At 42.8% G+C, this 16103-nt stretch overlaps 1 protein-coding gene across 1 annotated transcript in view; it reads left to right on the top strand.

Annotated features, from left to right (window-relative positions):
• The window catches only part of PPP1R13B (protein phosphatase 1 regulatory subunit 13B), a 116603-nt gene that overhangs the window by 74003 nt on the left and 26497 nt on the right, over nt 1–16103 (top strand). The window lies entirely within an intron of this gene.

The raw sequence follows: 16103 nt of genomic DNA, 5'->3' as shown, positions 1-16103 counted from the left end.
GTCTCTTAATTTCTTTTTTATATATTCTCTTTTTTGGTCTCTTCATACTGTATTCTGGATACTGTCCTAAGATACATCTTTCAGTTAGTGAATTCTGTCTTCAGCTGTGTGTGTCTATTTAATGCATATAAGGTGCATTTATTTATTTATTTATTTATTTTTTTTTTTGAGGAGTCTCGCTCTGTCGCCCAGGCTAGAGTGCAGTGGCGGGGCTCACTGCAAGCTCCGCCTCCCAGGTTCACGCCATTCTCCTGCCTCAGCCTCCCAAGTAGCTGGGACTACAGGCGCCCGCCACCACGCCTGGCTAATTTTTTGTATTTTTTTAGTAGAGACAGGGTTTCACCATGTTAGCCAGGATGGTCTCGATCTCCTGACCTTGTGATCCGCCCGTCTCGCCTCCCAGAGTGCTGGGATTACAGGCTTGAGCCACCGCGGCCGGCCAAGTGCTTTTAATATTATTATTTTGAAAGGTATGACGTAGTCTGGGAAAAATACTAGCAAATCATGTTACCTGATAAAGGATTCAGATGTAGAATATATAAAGAACTCCCAAAGCTTAATAATAAGAAAACAAACAACTCAATTCAAAAAAGAAATAGGCCGACCTCAGTGGCTCATGCCTGTAATCCCAGCACTGAGGAGGGTGGATCACTTGAGGTCAGGAGTTTGAGACCAGCCTGGCGAACATGGCGAAACCCTGTCTCTACTAAAAATACAAAAATTAGCCAGGTGTGGTTGTGCATGCCTGTAATCCCAACTACTTGGGAGGCAGGAGAATCACTTGAACTTGGGAGGCAGAGGTTGCAGTGAGCTGAGATCTTGCGGCTGCACTCCAGCCTGGGCAACAGAGTGAAACTTTGTTTCTTTTTTTTTTTTTTTTTGAGACGGAGTCTCGCTCTGTCGCCCAGGCTGGAGTGCAGTGGCCGGATCTCAGCTCACTGCAAGCTCCGCCTCCTGGGTTCACGCCATTCTCCCGCCTCAGCCTCCCGAGTAGCTGGGACCACAGGCGCCCGCCACCTCGCCCGGCTAATTTTTTGTATTTTTTAGTAGAGACGGGGTTTCACCGTGTCAGCCAGGATGGTCTCGATCTCCTGACCTCGTGATCCGCCCGTCTCGGCCTCCCAAAGTGCTGGGATTACAGGCTTGAGCCACCGCGCCCGGCCGAAACTTTGTTTCAAAAAAAAAAAAAAAAAACAGGTGAAAGATTGAACAGGTGCTTCCCCAAATAAAATATATGAATGTCAAGTAAGCACATGGAAAGGTGTTCACCATCATTAGTCTTTAGGAAAATACAAATTAAAACCACCATGAAGTAGCATTACACACCTATTAGAATGTCTAATGTTAGAAAGACTGATCATAACAAGTGTTGGTGAGGAAAGGGAGAAATTGGAACTCTTATGTACTGCTGGTGGGAATGTAAAATGGTATAATCTGGAAAATAATTTGGTAGTTTGAAACTTAAACATAAATCTACTGTATGACCCAGCAACTCTACTCTTAAATATTTACCTTAGAGAAATGAAAGCAAATGTCTGTGCAGACTTGTACATGGATGTCCATAGCAGTTTGATCTGGCTTGAAGCCAAAATCTGGAAACAACCCAGATGTTCATTAACAGGTAAATGCACAAATAAACTACGGTATATCCTCACAGTGGAATATTCCTGAACAATCAAAAGAAATGGACTACTAATACATGCTACAACATGGATGAATCTCAAAATCATTGTGCTGAAAGAAGCCAGCCAAAGGAGTATGTACTGAATACTGTATGATTTCATTCGTATACAATTCTAGAAAACATAAACTAATCTCTAGTAACAGGGAAGGTCAGTGTTTGCCTGTGGACCATGAGAGCCAGGAGTTGGGGGCAAAGAGATAAAAGGAAGGGATTACAAAAGGGCACGAGGAAATTTGGGGAGAGGATGGATTTATTTTCTTGCTTGTGATTATTTCATAGTTTATACATTTGTCAGAACATCAAATTATATATGTAGATATGTGCAGTTTGTTATATGTGAATTATACCTCAGTAAAGCTCTTGTAAAATTCATTAAAATTTTCAGTTCTAGAAGTTTTAGGCCATGCGCAGTGGCTCACGCCTGTAATCCCAGTACTTTGGGAGACTGAGGCGGGTGGGTCACCTGAGGTCAGGAGCCCTAGACCATCCTGGCCAACATGGTGAAACCCCATCTCTACTAAAAATACAGAAATTAGCCTGGTGTTGGTGGCAGGTGCTTGTAATGCCAACTACTTGGGGGATGAGGCAGGAGAATCGCTTGAACCCAGGAGGCGGAGGTTGCAGTGAGCTGAGATTGCATCATTGCACTCCAGCCTGGGGGACAAGAGCGAGACTTTGTCTCCAAAAAAAAAGGAAGTGTTAGATCTTAAATCTTCTTAGTTGCTCTTTGCGTGTATTTTAAACACACTAAACATATTTTATATTCAGCAACTAATAATTTCTCTATCTGATGTTACTTCTGCTGACTGTTGAGTTATGGCTCCTTGATTGCTGTGTGTTTTGATTTTTGACAATGAGCTGCTCGTTTTCCTTGAAACTTTAACTCTGGGCATTTTTTGAGGCCTGGATAAAGTCAGGATTTTCGTGAAAGGCTTGCATGTGCTTTGTCAGTAACTAGGCACAAGTTAGGCTCAATTTCTACTGTCCTCTGTGGATCGTGAAGCTTGCATGAGAGCTGTCTAGTGGTTACAGATTGTTAGGGGGCCGTCTCTCCTTCCACTCAGTGATGGAGAAAGGCAGGTTTCCCTACTGCCTCCTTCTGTGTGGGGGGTTCATTTCATAGTTAGCCTTACATTGAGGTTGTAGGTCTTTGCATCCTGGACGTTTGTGGGCATCTCCTTGGACTCTCCCCACTGGAATGAGCCTAAGTATTTACCTCCTAATGCCAGACTCCACCAGCTGCCAGGAAGCAAGTATGCAGGTGGGCAAATACCTTCAGGACAAAAGCCAGCTGTGGTGTTCTTTTATTATTGCCCAAGGTTTCTGCTTTCTCTTTATTTTTGGTCCCTGTGGTTTCCTTACTGTTGTGCCAACTCAGTGATGCTTTTGAAAACATGCTTTGGCCAGGTGCAGTGGCTCACACCTGTAATCCCAGCACTTTGAGAGGCCGAGGCAGGCGGATCATGAGCTCAGGAGATCGAGAGCATCCTGGCTAACATGGTGAAACCCCGTCTCTACTAAAAATACAAAAAAAGAATTAGCCGGGTGTGGTGGCGGGCGCCTGTAATCCCAGCTACTTGGGAGGCTAAGGCAGGAGAATGGCGTGAACCCGAGAGGCAGGGCTTGCAGTGAGCTGAGATTGCCCACTGCACTCCAGCCTGGGTGACAGCCAGACTCAAAAAAAAACAAAAAAACAAAAAAACAAAAAAAAAAACAACCACATGCTTTGTGTTATATCTTGCCTTTTAGGTTTTGTTACCAGGAGTGTGATACAGGGTGTCCTGTCGGCCATGCAGTTGGAAGCAGAGCACTCCCAGGGTGTTCTTTTGTTTTCTTTTGTTGTTATCTGTGTACTTTGATAGCCCATTTTCCTGCCAGTCTCTTTCTACCCCTAATTATTCCTAGCATCTTGTCTTGGGTATAAATGTGTGTTGAATTGAATTGATATGGATGACTTTTTTTTGTTTTTTGAGACGGGTTCTCGCTCTGTCGCTCAGGCTGGAGTGCAGTGGCACAATCTCGACTCATTGCACCCTCTGCCTCCCAAGTTCAAGCAATTCTCCTGCCTCAGCCTCCCACGTGACTGGGACTACAGGCATGCACCACCACGCCTGGCTAATTTTTGTATTTTTAATGGAGAATGGAGTTTCACCGTGTTGGCCAGGCTGGTCTCGAACTCCTGAGCTCAAGTGATCCTCCTACCTCAGCCTCCCAAAGTTCTGGTATTACAGGCAGGAGCTACCACCTGGGCCTTATGTGAATAAGTCTTATGAGTAAAATTTATTCATATTGGGCCAGGCATGGTGGCTCACACCTGTAATCCCAGCACTTTGGGAGGCCAAGGTGGGTGGATCACTTGAGGTCAGGAGTTTGAGACCAGTCTGGACAACAGAGTAGACCTCATTTCTATTTTTTAAAAAAGTTTTATTCACATTTACAGACTAAAATAGCATGTTGTAGTATTATTGCAGGGTAGGGAGCTAGTATGCATTGGAGATATCTAATTGGCTCTTATTAATTTGTGAGACTTAGTAATTGTTGGAATATGAGATATTCTGGCTTCAGAATATAATGAGATGTTAGAGAGGCTTGATTTTATTGAACATTTTATGTTTTTGCCACCTTCGTGACTGGGAATACTGAACATATAATTTATGTGATAAAAATGAGCATCCATGTTTATAAGGTATCTTGATATCATTATCAATTGTTTTTTGTTTGCTAAATGGGCAAGTAAAGCCTACTCTTCAAACCTGAAGATGTATAACCTTGAAGAGATAGGAATAAAGAGGAATGATTTCATATTAATGAATATTGCGTGGAAGTAGGTTTTATTCTGATTATTTTGCTAGAGTTTTGCATTAAGGTTGGTTGTCATTTTTGTAATGACACTTTATTTGAGAAACCACTTATACTTTAAAAAAACTAGTTATACGGTGTGTGTTGTGGCTCACGCCTGTGATCCCAGCACTTTGAGAGGCCAAGGCAAGAGAATAACTTGAGACTAGGAGTTTGAGACCAGCCTGGGCAACATAGTGAAACACTGTCTCTACAAAAAAAATTTTTTTAAATACATCAGCGTAGGCCAAGCACAGTGGCCCACACCTGTAATCCCAGCACTTTGGGAGGCCGAAGTAGGCAGATCACTTGAGGCCAGGAGTTTGAGACCAGCCTGGCCCACATGGTAAAGCCCCATCTCTACTAAAAAAAAATTCAAATATTAGCCTGGCATGGTGGCACGCACCTGTAATCCCAGCTACTCAGGAGGCTACCATTTATAGCAGGAGAATTGCTTGAACCTGGGAGGCACAGTTGCAGTGAGCTGAGATGGCACCACTGCACTCCAGCCTGGGCGACAAGAGTGAGACTCCATCTCAAAAGAAGAAAGAAAAAAAAAACCTGTGTAATGTGGGAAGTAAAACAAAGAGAAATAAAAAAATTTTTCTTTAAACTGCCAAAAATATTTAGTCTTTAAAATCTTGTGATGATTAAATTACTAGATAAGATACTAGACATTTGGTCTAATTTTTTTCTATTCTTTATTGTGAAAAATATGCACAGAAATATATGTACATGTATAAAACATGTACAGTTTAAAAAGACACTCAGAGCTGGGTGGGGTGGCTCACACCTGTAATCTCAGCACTTTGGGAAGCCAATGCGGGTGGATCAGTGAGGTCAGGAGCTTGAGACCAGCCTGGCCCACATGGTGAAACCCCATCTGTACTAAAAATACAGAAATTAGGCTCGGTGCAGTAGGTCACGCCTACTTTGGGAGTAGTCCCAGTACTTTGGGAGGCCGAGGCAGGTGGATCACAAAGTCAGGAGATCGAGACCATCCTGGCCAACATGGTGAAACCCTGTCTCTACTAAAATACAAAAAAATTGACCGGGTGTGGTGGTGTGCGCCTGTAGTTCCAGCTACTCGGGAGGCTGAGGCACGGGAGTTGCTTGAACTCTGGAGGCAGAGGTTGCTGTGAGCCAAGATCGCGCCACTTGCACTCCAGTCTGGCGACAGAGCAAGACTCCGTCTCAAAAGAAATAAATAAATAAAAATACAAAAATTAGCTGGGCATGGCAGTGCACGCCTGTAATCCCAGCTATCCGGGAGGCTGAGGCAGGAGAATTGCTTGAACCTCAAGGGGACGGAGGTTGCGGTGAGCCGAGATTGTGCCACTGCACTCCAGCCTGGGTGACAGAGTGAGACTCCATCTTAGAAAAAAAAAGACACTCAGGTGACTACCACCCAGGCTGAGAATTTCTCTGTTTATTCTTTTTAAAACAATTCTATCCAACTTATTTTAATTGTAGACAGAATAAAGACATAAAAGCAAGATGGTTAGTGAAGGCCACTTGAAGTCTCCTTTCAGATTTCATAGAGAAAGAAAGGGTATTTTTGGAGATAGATGTGTGAACAAATCATGCTAGTATGAAAAGTGTAGTAAAAGTGGAATAAGGCACCAAAATAAATGGGTATGATTATCAAGATTGATATCGGGCAATACTTCCCAAAATAAAGAATCAGAGGATTCTACAAAGATACAGAGGACTAGATGTGAAACTCTGTGGTGACAGAGAGTTATAAACGGGACTGTGCAGCATGAAGTGTAGGGACAGGCAAGGGGGAGGGGACACGGAGAGGGAGGAGAGCAAGAGGACCAGCCCGGGAGAAGCCAGGTCTTGACCATGCTAAGATCTCAGATTAATCTTGTAGGATTTTAAGCAAGCTGTATTTTAGAAGTATCTCTGTGGTGCTGGCCTGTAAGAATTATATATCAGCAGTGGGAGATGAGCAGGACGGGAATGAGACTGGAGATGAGAGCCTGGTGAGGTCATTGTTTCTGTGCTTTGCAATGGTGTCACAACTACTGGAATCTCAGAGACTTTCAAAGGAAGTATTTGAAAATACAATTTCAAGGGTATGATGATATAAGCAGAGGAGGCATCCAGTTATCTATAAATTACCATTTAGAAGAAATTTCACTTCTTATTTATTTATTTTAAAGAGACAGAATTTTGTTCTGTTGCGTAGGCTGGAGTGCAGTGGTGAAATCATAGTTCACTGTAGCTTGGAACCCTGGGCTCAAGCAGTCCTCTCACCGCAGCCTCCAAAGCAGCTGGGACTAGAGGTGGGCACCACCATGCCCAGCAATTTTTAAATTTTTTTTGTAGAGATGGTGTCTCACATGTTGCCCAGGCTGGCTTTGAACTTTTGGCCTCAAGTGATCCTTCCACTCCAAAGCCCTTCGGTGTCACTGGGCAGGTGACATTAAGCATTAAGTCTATCTGGTCACTTCTCATAATCTTCTAAAACTAAAGAGTTGCCTAGAGTTCTCATTATTGCATTTATCTTATTTTTTATTGTTTTATTTTGAGACAGAGTCTCGCTGTTTCGCCCAGGCTGGAGTGCAGTGGCACGATCTCGGTTCACTGCAAGCTCCGCCTCCCGGGTTCATGCCGTTCTCCTGCCTCAGCCTCCCGAGTAGCTGGGACTACAGGCACCTGCCATCACCCCTGGCTAATTATTTATATTTTTAGTAGAGACGGGGTTTCACCGTGTTAGCCAGGATGGTCTTGATCTTCTGACCTCATGATCTGCCCGCCTCAGCCTCCCAAAGTGCTGGGATTACACGCGTGAGCCACCACACCCGGCCGCATTTATCTTATTTTTAAAATTATTTTATTCTTGAATCAGGTAACTTTTGTTTTTCAAGAGGGAGAAATTAATCCTTTCCCATTAGTTCAAACTATGTGAAATTGTTGATGTTTGATCATTTTTTGACCTGGCGGATCATGAGGTCAAGAGATCGAGACCATCCTGGCCAACATGGTGAAACCCATCTTTACTAAAAATACAAAAATTAGCTGGGCGTGGTGGCACGTGCCTATAGTGCCAGCTACTCAGATTCTCCTGCTGAGGCAGGAGAATTGCTTGAACCCAGGAGGCAGAAGTTGCAGTGAACCGAGACAGCACCATTGCACTCCAGCTGGTGACAGAGCGAGACTCTGTCTCAAAAGAACAAACAAAAAAGCAACATTTTCATATGATTTAGATTATTAAGATTTCTTCATGATGTCTGGTAGAGTGTTTACACTTTGATGTAATAAATGGCTGTTGATTAGGAGCAACCATGTATGCCAAGCTGCAGCCAGGTAGTGAGGGCAGCACGTCCCGTGTGATGGAAAGAGTGCCTGCTTGCTGTCAGGAGATGCAGCTATGATCCTGGCACTGCTACTGACCTGACACATAAGCTTGGGAAAGCCAGTCAACCAGCTGCCCAGAGCCTCAGCTTTCTCACCTGTAAAATAAGCTTAAGAATTTTCCTCCTAGGGGCCAGGCACAGTGGCTCACGCCTGTAATCCCAGCACCTTGGAAAGCCGAGGTGGGCAGATCATGAGGTCAGGAGATCGAGATCATCCTGGCTAACACGGTGAAACCCCGTCTCTACTAAAAATACAAAAAATTAGCTGGGCATGGTGGTATGCACCTGTGGTGTCAGCTATTTGGGAGGCTGAGGCAGGAGAATCACTTGAACTGGGAGGTGGAGGTTGCAGTGAGCTGTCTCGCCACTGTGCTCAAGCCTGGGCCACAGAGCAAGACTCCGTCTCAAAAACTAATAATAATAAAAAAAAAATAAGGCCGGGCGCGGTGGCTCACTCCTGTAATCCCAGCACTTTGGGAGGCCGAGGCGGGTGGATTACGAGGTCAGGAGATCGAGACCATCCTGGCTAACATGGTGAAACCCCGTCTCTACTAAAATACAAAAAAATTAGCCGGGCATGGTGGCAGGCGCCTGTAGTCCCAGCTACTCGGGAGGCTGAGGCAGGAGAATGGCCTGAGCCCGGGAGGCGGAGATTGCAGTAAGCCAAGATTGCGCACTGCACTCCAGCCTGGGCGACTGAGCAAGACTCCGTCTCAAAAAATATATATAATAATAAATAAATAAAATAATAAAAATTTCCTCCTAGGGTTTTTGTAAGCATCATCTAAGACAACTATAAACTTGGGTACGTATAAATGTCTACTATGCAGCAGGCATTCATTACATGTTAATTGTTGAATCTCTAGAATGAATTCAAGAATTCATTTTAGGCTGGGCACGGTGGCTCATGCCTGTAATCCCAGCACTTTGGGAGGCCGAGACGGGCGGATCACGAGGTGAGGAGATCGAGACCATCCTGGCTAACATGGTGAAACCCCGTCTCTACTAAAAATACAAAAATTAGCCGGGCGCAGTGGTGGGCGCCTGTAGTCCCAGCTACATGGGAGGCTGAGGCAGGAGAATGGTGTGAACCTGGGAGGCGGAGCTTGCAGTGAGTGGAGATTGCACCACTGCACTCCAGCCTGGGCCACAGAGCGAGACTCCGTCTCAAAAAAAAAAAAAAAAAGATTTCATTTTAAAAAGTACTGAGTTCTTCCCATCTCTGAAAGTGAATAAACATCCTGAATATCAAAACAATGGTATGAGAGAGTCCTTGGAGAATCAGAAGAACTTCAGGAAGCAGATGGCATTGCCCCTAGGTCTTAAGTGATAGGCAGAGTTTAGGAAGCAGTGGGGGAAGGGCTCTGTGGGTAGCAGGAAGAGCATGAGTGAGATATGCTCACAGGAAAGTGTTGGTTCTAGAATGGAGTGGCAAGTACCAATGTGGGAGGTCATAAAGAGCAGTTTTGAGCAGCAGCTTTTATTTAGGGCAAGGATGGCTCAATGAAAGATGTTGCTGCTGAGGCTTCTGGAAAAAGGCTAGAGCCATTCATAGAAATAGGGAATTTAGGGAGGAAGCCACGCTTGGAAGGAGAGAGAGGAATTTGGTGGAGAGAGGCCAGAGGTGGATGTTTTGGCTAGGTGTGTTCTCATATAAACTAAGTGCAAAAAAGAATGAGCATGAAGCTGTTGAACTATTTCATGTCATCTCACTGGAGCTTGAAAGTTTAGGGAATTTTTTATTCCACATAATATATATTTTTTGATTCTAGGTTACAGTTTATTTCAAATAATCTGAATACAATGACCAGTATACAATTTTAAATGAGGTACACAAGGAAATAAGACATCATGAACAAAATGTGACAAACACCTCAGATACCGGTGTGACCTGGCACAGGCTATAAAACGGCTGTGTTTTATTTGAAGAAATGACAAGTTTTGATCATATGTTCAAGAGAATAGGAAAGTATTTCAAAATGGCACTGCAGACTGAAAAAAGAACCAAACGGACTTTCACAAATGAAAAAAAAACCCTGAAATTAAAAGCTCAAAAGAAAGGTTTAACACATATAGACAAATCTGAAGATTTAAAATGAATAACAGAAATTGAGAAGAAGCATTTTGAAACTTTCATATCAACTTAGGGTAATCTTATGTCTACTCACTACAATAATAAAAACATTGTGGATGTATTTTGTACTTCACTTCTATAATAATTTATTTTCATTGTGTTTTCTGATAAAATAAAGGACTCATGTCTGGGATAACGTACTATTACAATTCAACAACAAGAAGACAACCAACTTAAAAATAGACATCTCATCAAAGAAGAGAGATGGCTATAGCACAGGCATATGAAAAGATGCTTAACATTTCCAGTCACTGGGGAAATGCAAATTGAAACCACAGTGAGACACCATTACACACCCACAAGAATTAAGCTATAAGCAAAAAGACAAATATTGGCAAGAATGTGGACACACTGGAACCCTCATACATTGCTGGTGGAAATGTAAAATAGTGCAACCACTTTGGAAAACAGTTTGGCAGTTTCTTAAAAAGCTAAACATAAACTTACCATACAAGCCAGGAATTCCACTCCTAGGTATCTGCTCAAGAGAAATGAAATATATGCTCACACAGGCCTCTATGCAAATGTTCACAGCAGCACTGTTACTCATAGCAGCTAAGAAACAGCCCAAATGTCCATTAACTGGTGAATGGATAAACAAAATGTGGTATATCCATCTGACTGAATATGACGCAGCATTAAAAAGAAACTAACTACTCAACACAGATGAACCTCAAAAACATTACAGCAGATGTAAAAGACTACCTATGGTATGATTTCGCTTATATGAAGTGTCCGGAAAAAAGTAAGTCTAGAGACAGAAAGCAGATCAGTGGGTGCCTGCATCTGGGGTTGGGCGTGGAAATTAATAGTGAATGGGCACAAGGTAACTTTTGGAGGAAGATGGAAACATTCTAAAATAGAATTGTGATGATGATTGCACAATTCTATGTATTTGCTAAAAAAATTTTCCAGTTACAATGGGTAAATTTTAGGATATGTAAATTATGCCTCAATTAACTCTAAAAAAGAAAAGCCTGTGACTTGAAAAGTTCGAAAAAAAAAAAAAATCTAGGGATAGGGCTGAAAGTTACACTCAGAATGAGTATGTGGCTTTAAATTCTTTTATTGTTAAAAAGCAAACTAAAAATAAGTGAACTCTCTACTCAGTAAATGAAGAAAAGTTTCAAATAAAAGACATGGGATAATTAAAGATAAAAGTACAGATGAATAATATTGAACACAAACAGAACATTCAAAAGAATAAATGAACTTACAAGGAGACACAACCGCCACAGACGGGGAAGAGATTAAAAGGGCCGTTAAACAGTGACCATGTACTGGTTAACAGACCCTCCTTTCTAAATGAAACCACTATGGAAAGAAGCTACAGATGTTTCATAGAAGAAAGCAACAGGCCCACTGAGTTCCAAGTCAACCTTTCAACCCTATTTCATGGACACATTCCACATTGTATTGTTTCTGAAATCTGGGTCCATCTCATTATCCCTGTCGTGAGTTGGCAGTGTGAGGGAGCTGCGGGAAAAGCTTCTACAGGCCACCCCAGGAACCATCACGAAGTGCTGGTGACAACGAATCTTCTAAGGATGGTAGTTTTTGAAGTTCTCTATTATTGCTTGTGCTAAACCTTGAAGCATTTTGCCATTTGTCTTTCTATGGGCTAAGAGACTGGTACTTTAATTTTAGCAGATGCTGTAGATGGGACAGCAACAAGGTTGTTTTTCCTGATGGAAATTTGCTCTGATTCTACTATGTCTTGTCCTTCTTTTGAACTTTTTTCACTCTTCATGCTTTTACTTCCATGAAGTAATTTGGCTGATAATTAAAATCAGCATATCAAGATTAGGGACATCTGAAGTGACCCATTTGCCAGTAGATGTTTAATTGCTGACAAAATCCACTGATGTTTTCTGTTAACTGATCACCAAGGAATGTGTGTTAGGCGTTGAAGGAAAAAACACCATTCATAGTTAGACCTCCATTGTTTACACTGTAGCTTAGCTCCTTTAAACATATGCATGTTCTCTCTCTTCTCTGGGTTACGGTGATGCTGTTTGGGGAGATTGCACTGTGACTGAACTTATAATAAAAATAAAGTTACAGGACAGGAAAGCATCTTTAGGGTAGCAAAAGCTAAACAAGAGGGCACTTCAGAGCAGGTAGAGCCAGCATATGTGCACAACAAAACAGGCATCGGAGATGCTCCTCTGCCTCTGAGGCACTTGGCACATGTATGCCAAGCAAAAGCAGAATATTTTGGGTTTATCCAAGCATGACACAAAATTCAAATCTGTACCAGAGTCTGTTCTCTGACTAGAAACAGTTGGGTTGACTAAATTAGTATGTTTATTTGCCTGAAATTGTAATGTCAAAATAGCATTCCTTACAGAGCATTATTTAGTGTTTCTTTTTTTCTTTTTTCTTTTTTTTTTTTTTTTTTTTGAGACGGAGTCTCGCTGTGTTGCCCAGGCTGGAGTACAGTGGTACAGTCTCAGCTCACTGCAGCCTCCACCCCCCAGGTTCAAGTGATTCTCCTGCCTCAGCCTCCCAAGTAGCTGGGATTACAGGCACCTGCCACCATGCCCAGCTAATTTTTTGTATTTTTAGTAGAGACAGCATTTCACCGTGTTGGCTAGGCTGGTCTTGAACTCCTGACCTCATGATCCACCCTCCTCGGCCTCCCAAAGTGCTGGGATTACAGGCGTGAATTACTGTGCCCAGCCTATTTAGTGTTTCTAGATGAAAGATTAATTATACAAAAAAAAAAAAAAAAGGCATAGTTTTTCAAGAACTGCAATAATGAGTCATTAACTGGACAGATATGGATGAGGTATGTAATATGATGAATTTCTCTGTTCATAGGTAAAATTGTAGTCTTTACTACTTTTTGGTACCTAGCAAAATTTTTTTCTTTTTCTTTTCTTCTTTTTTTTTTTTTTTTTTGATATAGGGTCTTGCTGTGTCCCCTAGGCTGGAGCGCAGTGGTACAGTCACAGCTCACTGCAGTCTCAACCTCCCGGGCTCAAACGTTCCTTCCACCTCATCCTCCTGAGTAGCTGGGACTACAGGTGTCCGCCACCATGCCTGGCTAATTTTTGTATATTTTGTAGAGATGGGGTTTCACCATGTTGTCCAGGCTGGTCTGAAACTCATGAACTGGGATTACAGCCTTGAGCCATCATGCCTGGCCGCATATTAGCAAAATATTTCAGTAGTACATTAAATAGAATGTAAGACTAGCCTTCTTACTAATACTTGGAGAGGCAAATATTTTGTTTATAAAAATTTTGTAAGCTAGCTAGTAAAGTCTCTTATTTCCGCAAGTAGATTTGTGGAAGTTTGGAGAAAGAAGGCGGTGATATGATCAGATAAGTGATCATAAAAACGTCTCTTTCCCTCTGCTCATGCTGGGGTTGGGGTGGGAGGTTAGCTAGACCTGAGGTGGGGTGGGCCGTGTTTAGTGTGGAAAACAAGCGACGTGGTGTGAGGTGGAGAGTGAGCTGGGTTCATCAGGAGCAGAAACAGGGTTCCTGGAATCCAGAGTTCAGGTAGTGAACGTCGGTGTTAGAGGACATTTGGATCCCTGGGGCCACAGGTGGTAGTCCCTGCCGAAGGGATCATTGGAGCAGGTTTAAGGCTGGTGGGGTGTTTCCTGTTTGGGGGTCCTGTATTCGTAGGCACCTGTCTGACTTGCTGAGAGAACTTTTCTGCTAATTTAACTTAGTTGTTGGAAGTGGCTTGTGCTCTGTGTGACCTGGAGCGGAACTCATCCGACAACTCTACCATAATTAGGGACCTCGAATTGCCTGAGGGAACAGAGTTTGATTTCTTCTTATTAGATGCAATCAATGAAGAGAAATAGGGAAGAATTGGGTAATAGGTTTGTTTGAATAAATAAAGTTTATATGAAAAATTTAAAATTGTAAATAGGGATTAGGTTGCATGTAATACATTGCTAGGCCTATTATTAAAAAATCAAGTTTTCATTGAAGGGTTTTCATTTTCTTTAAAATTGTGGAAAAAGTGCTTCTTTTTTCCCAAGTTTTCACATTGCACAATTACTAAAATGTAAATTGTTACATATTTGTTGACTTACAGGTTTATGGTAGCTTATGTTTTTATAACCCATTTAAATACAATTAAAGCACACAGGCATGTTCATTTTGAAATAATTCATTCAGCTGTACGTTAGGATTTATTACACTTTTCTTTTTTTTTTTTTTTTTTTTTGAGGCGGAGTCTCCCTCTGTCGCCCAGGCTGGAGTGCAGTGGCCAGATCTCAGCTCACTGCAAGCTCCGCCTCCCGGGTTTATGCCATTCTCCTGCCTCAGCCTCCCGAGTAGCTGGGACTACAGGCGCCCGCCACCACGCCCGGCTAGTTTTTTGTATTTTTAGTAGAGACGGGGTTTCACTGTGTTAGCCAGGATGGTCTCGATCTCCTGACCTCGTGATCCACCCGTCTCGGCCTCCCAAAGTGCTGGGATTACAGGCTTGAGCCACCATGCCCGGCCTACACTTTTCTATATATAAGATCTTCAGTAAAATTTCATTACAATATAAGTTGATGTATAAGATACAATGACTGAATTACTTATGACAACATGGCATATCTTAATTTTGTACCTAGAAAAACACATGCAACATAAAGAGTAGAAATGTTTGTATTGGCAAATAAAATACTTTTTGGTTTAGGTAAGTAAAATATTTTAATAAGCTCTATTTTATTCATAGATACAAACATCAGAACACCAGACAGTTAAATTTCTCTTATATCCTCTTTTCATTGTTTTGTGAAGCCTTTGGTAGGGGAGACCAAAAAGCTAGTTTTTGATTTTTTTTTTTTCTTTAAGTTGTGAAATTATAAAATTAATGTTAATTGAAAGATTTGTTGAATAGACATAGTTTTCCTCTAGTCAAAAAGTGTTTAAGTCTGGGCACACTGGCTTACACCTGTACATCTGTAATCTCAGTGCTTTGGGAGACCCAGGTGGGAGGATCGTTTGAGCCCAGGAGATTGAGGCCAACACAGGCAACATGTTGAGACCCCTGCCTCTACAAAAAAATTTTAAAAATCAGCCAGGCATGACGGCGTGTGCCTGTAGTGCTAGCTAGGCGAGAGGATAGCTTGAGGCTGCAGTGATTGCATCACTCTACCCCAGCTTGGGTGACAGAGCGAGATTCTGTCTCTAAATTAAAAAAAAAAAGGAAAAGGCCGGGCGCGGTGGCTCACGCCTGTAATCCCAGCACTTTGGGAGGCCGAGGCGGGCGGATCACAAGGTCAGGAGATCGAGACCATGGTGAAACCCCGTCTCTACTAAAAATACAAAAAAAAATTAGCAGGGCGCGGTGGCAGGTGCCTGTAGTCCCAGCTACTTGGGAGGCTGAGGCAGGAGAATGGCAGGAACCCGGGAGGCGGAGCTTGCAGTGAGCCGAGATCGCGCCACTGCACTCCAGCCAGGGGGACAGAGCAAGACTCCGTCTCAAAAAAAAAAAAAAAAAAAGGAAAAAAGCTTGTACCATATTGTTTGCTCAGGATTTTTAGATAAACAGAATGGTGGTTCCAGTTAAAGCTGTTAAATCCGGCCGGGCGCAGTGGCTCATGCCTGTAATCCAACTGTAATCCCAGCCCTTTGGGAGGCCAAAGCAGGCAGATCACAAGGTCAGGAGTTCGAGACCAGCCTGACCAATATGGTGAAACCTCATCTCTACTAAAAAACACAAAAATTAGCTGGGTGTGGTGGCGGGCACCTGTAGTCCCAGCTACTTGGGAGGCTGAGGCAGGAGAATTGCTTGAGCCCGGGAGGCGAAGGTTGCAGTGAGCCAAGATTGCGCCACTGCACTCCAGCCTGGGTGACAGAGCAAGACTCCCTCTCAAAAAAAAAAAAAAGACTGTTAAGTCCTGATTCCACGTTTCAAGAGTCAAGAATGTGCTCAAACATCCATCAAAGAAGTTTAGGAAGACATGGAGCTGGAGGAACAGAAACTGTAACTGACTATTAAGAATTCTAAGAGGTTTAAGGGTGGAGGAAGGTAAAGGTGTCCTAAGAGTATATATGAACCTAGAAGTAGAACATGGGGGCTTGAGGAGGAACTGTGTGGCCTCCCTGCTCAGAACTGAAGG

The sequence above is a fragment of the Theropithecus gelada genome, chromosome 7b (assembly GCF_003255815.1).
Source record: "Theropithecus gelada isolate Dixy chromosome 7b, Tgel_1.0, whole genome shotgun sequence".
Classification (NCBI taxonomy): Eukaryota; Metazoa; Chordata; class Mammalia; order Primates; family Cercopithecidae; genus Theropithecus; species Theropithecus gelada.
The sequence above is the reverse complement of the archived record's forward strand: the minus strand, read 5'-3'. Positions and strand labels throughout refer to the sequence as shown.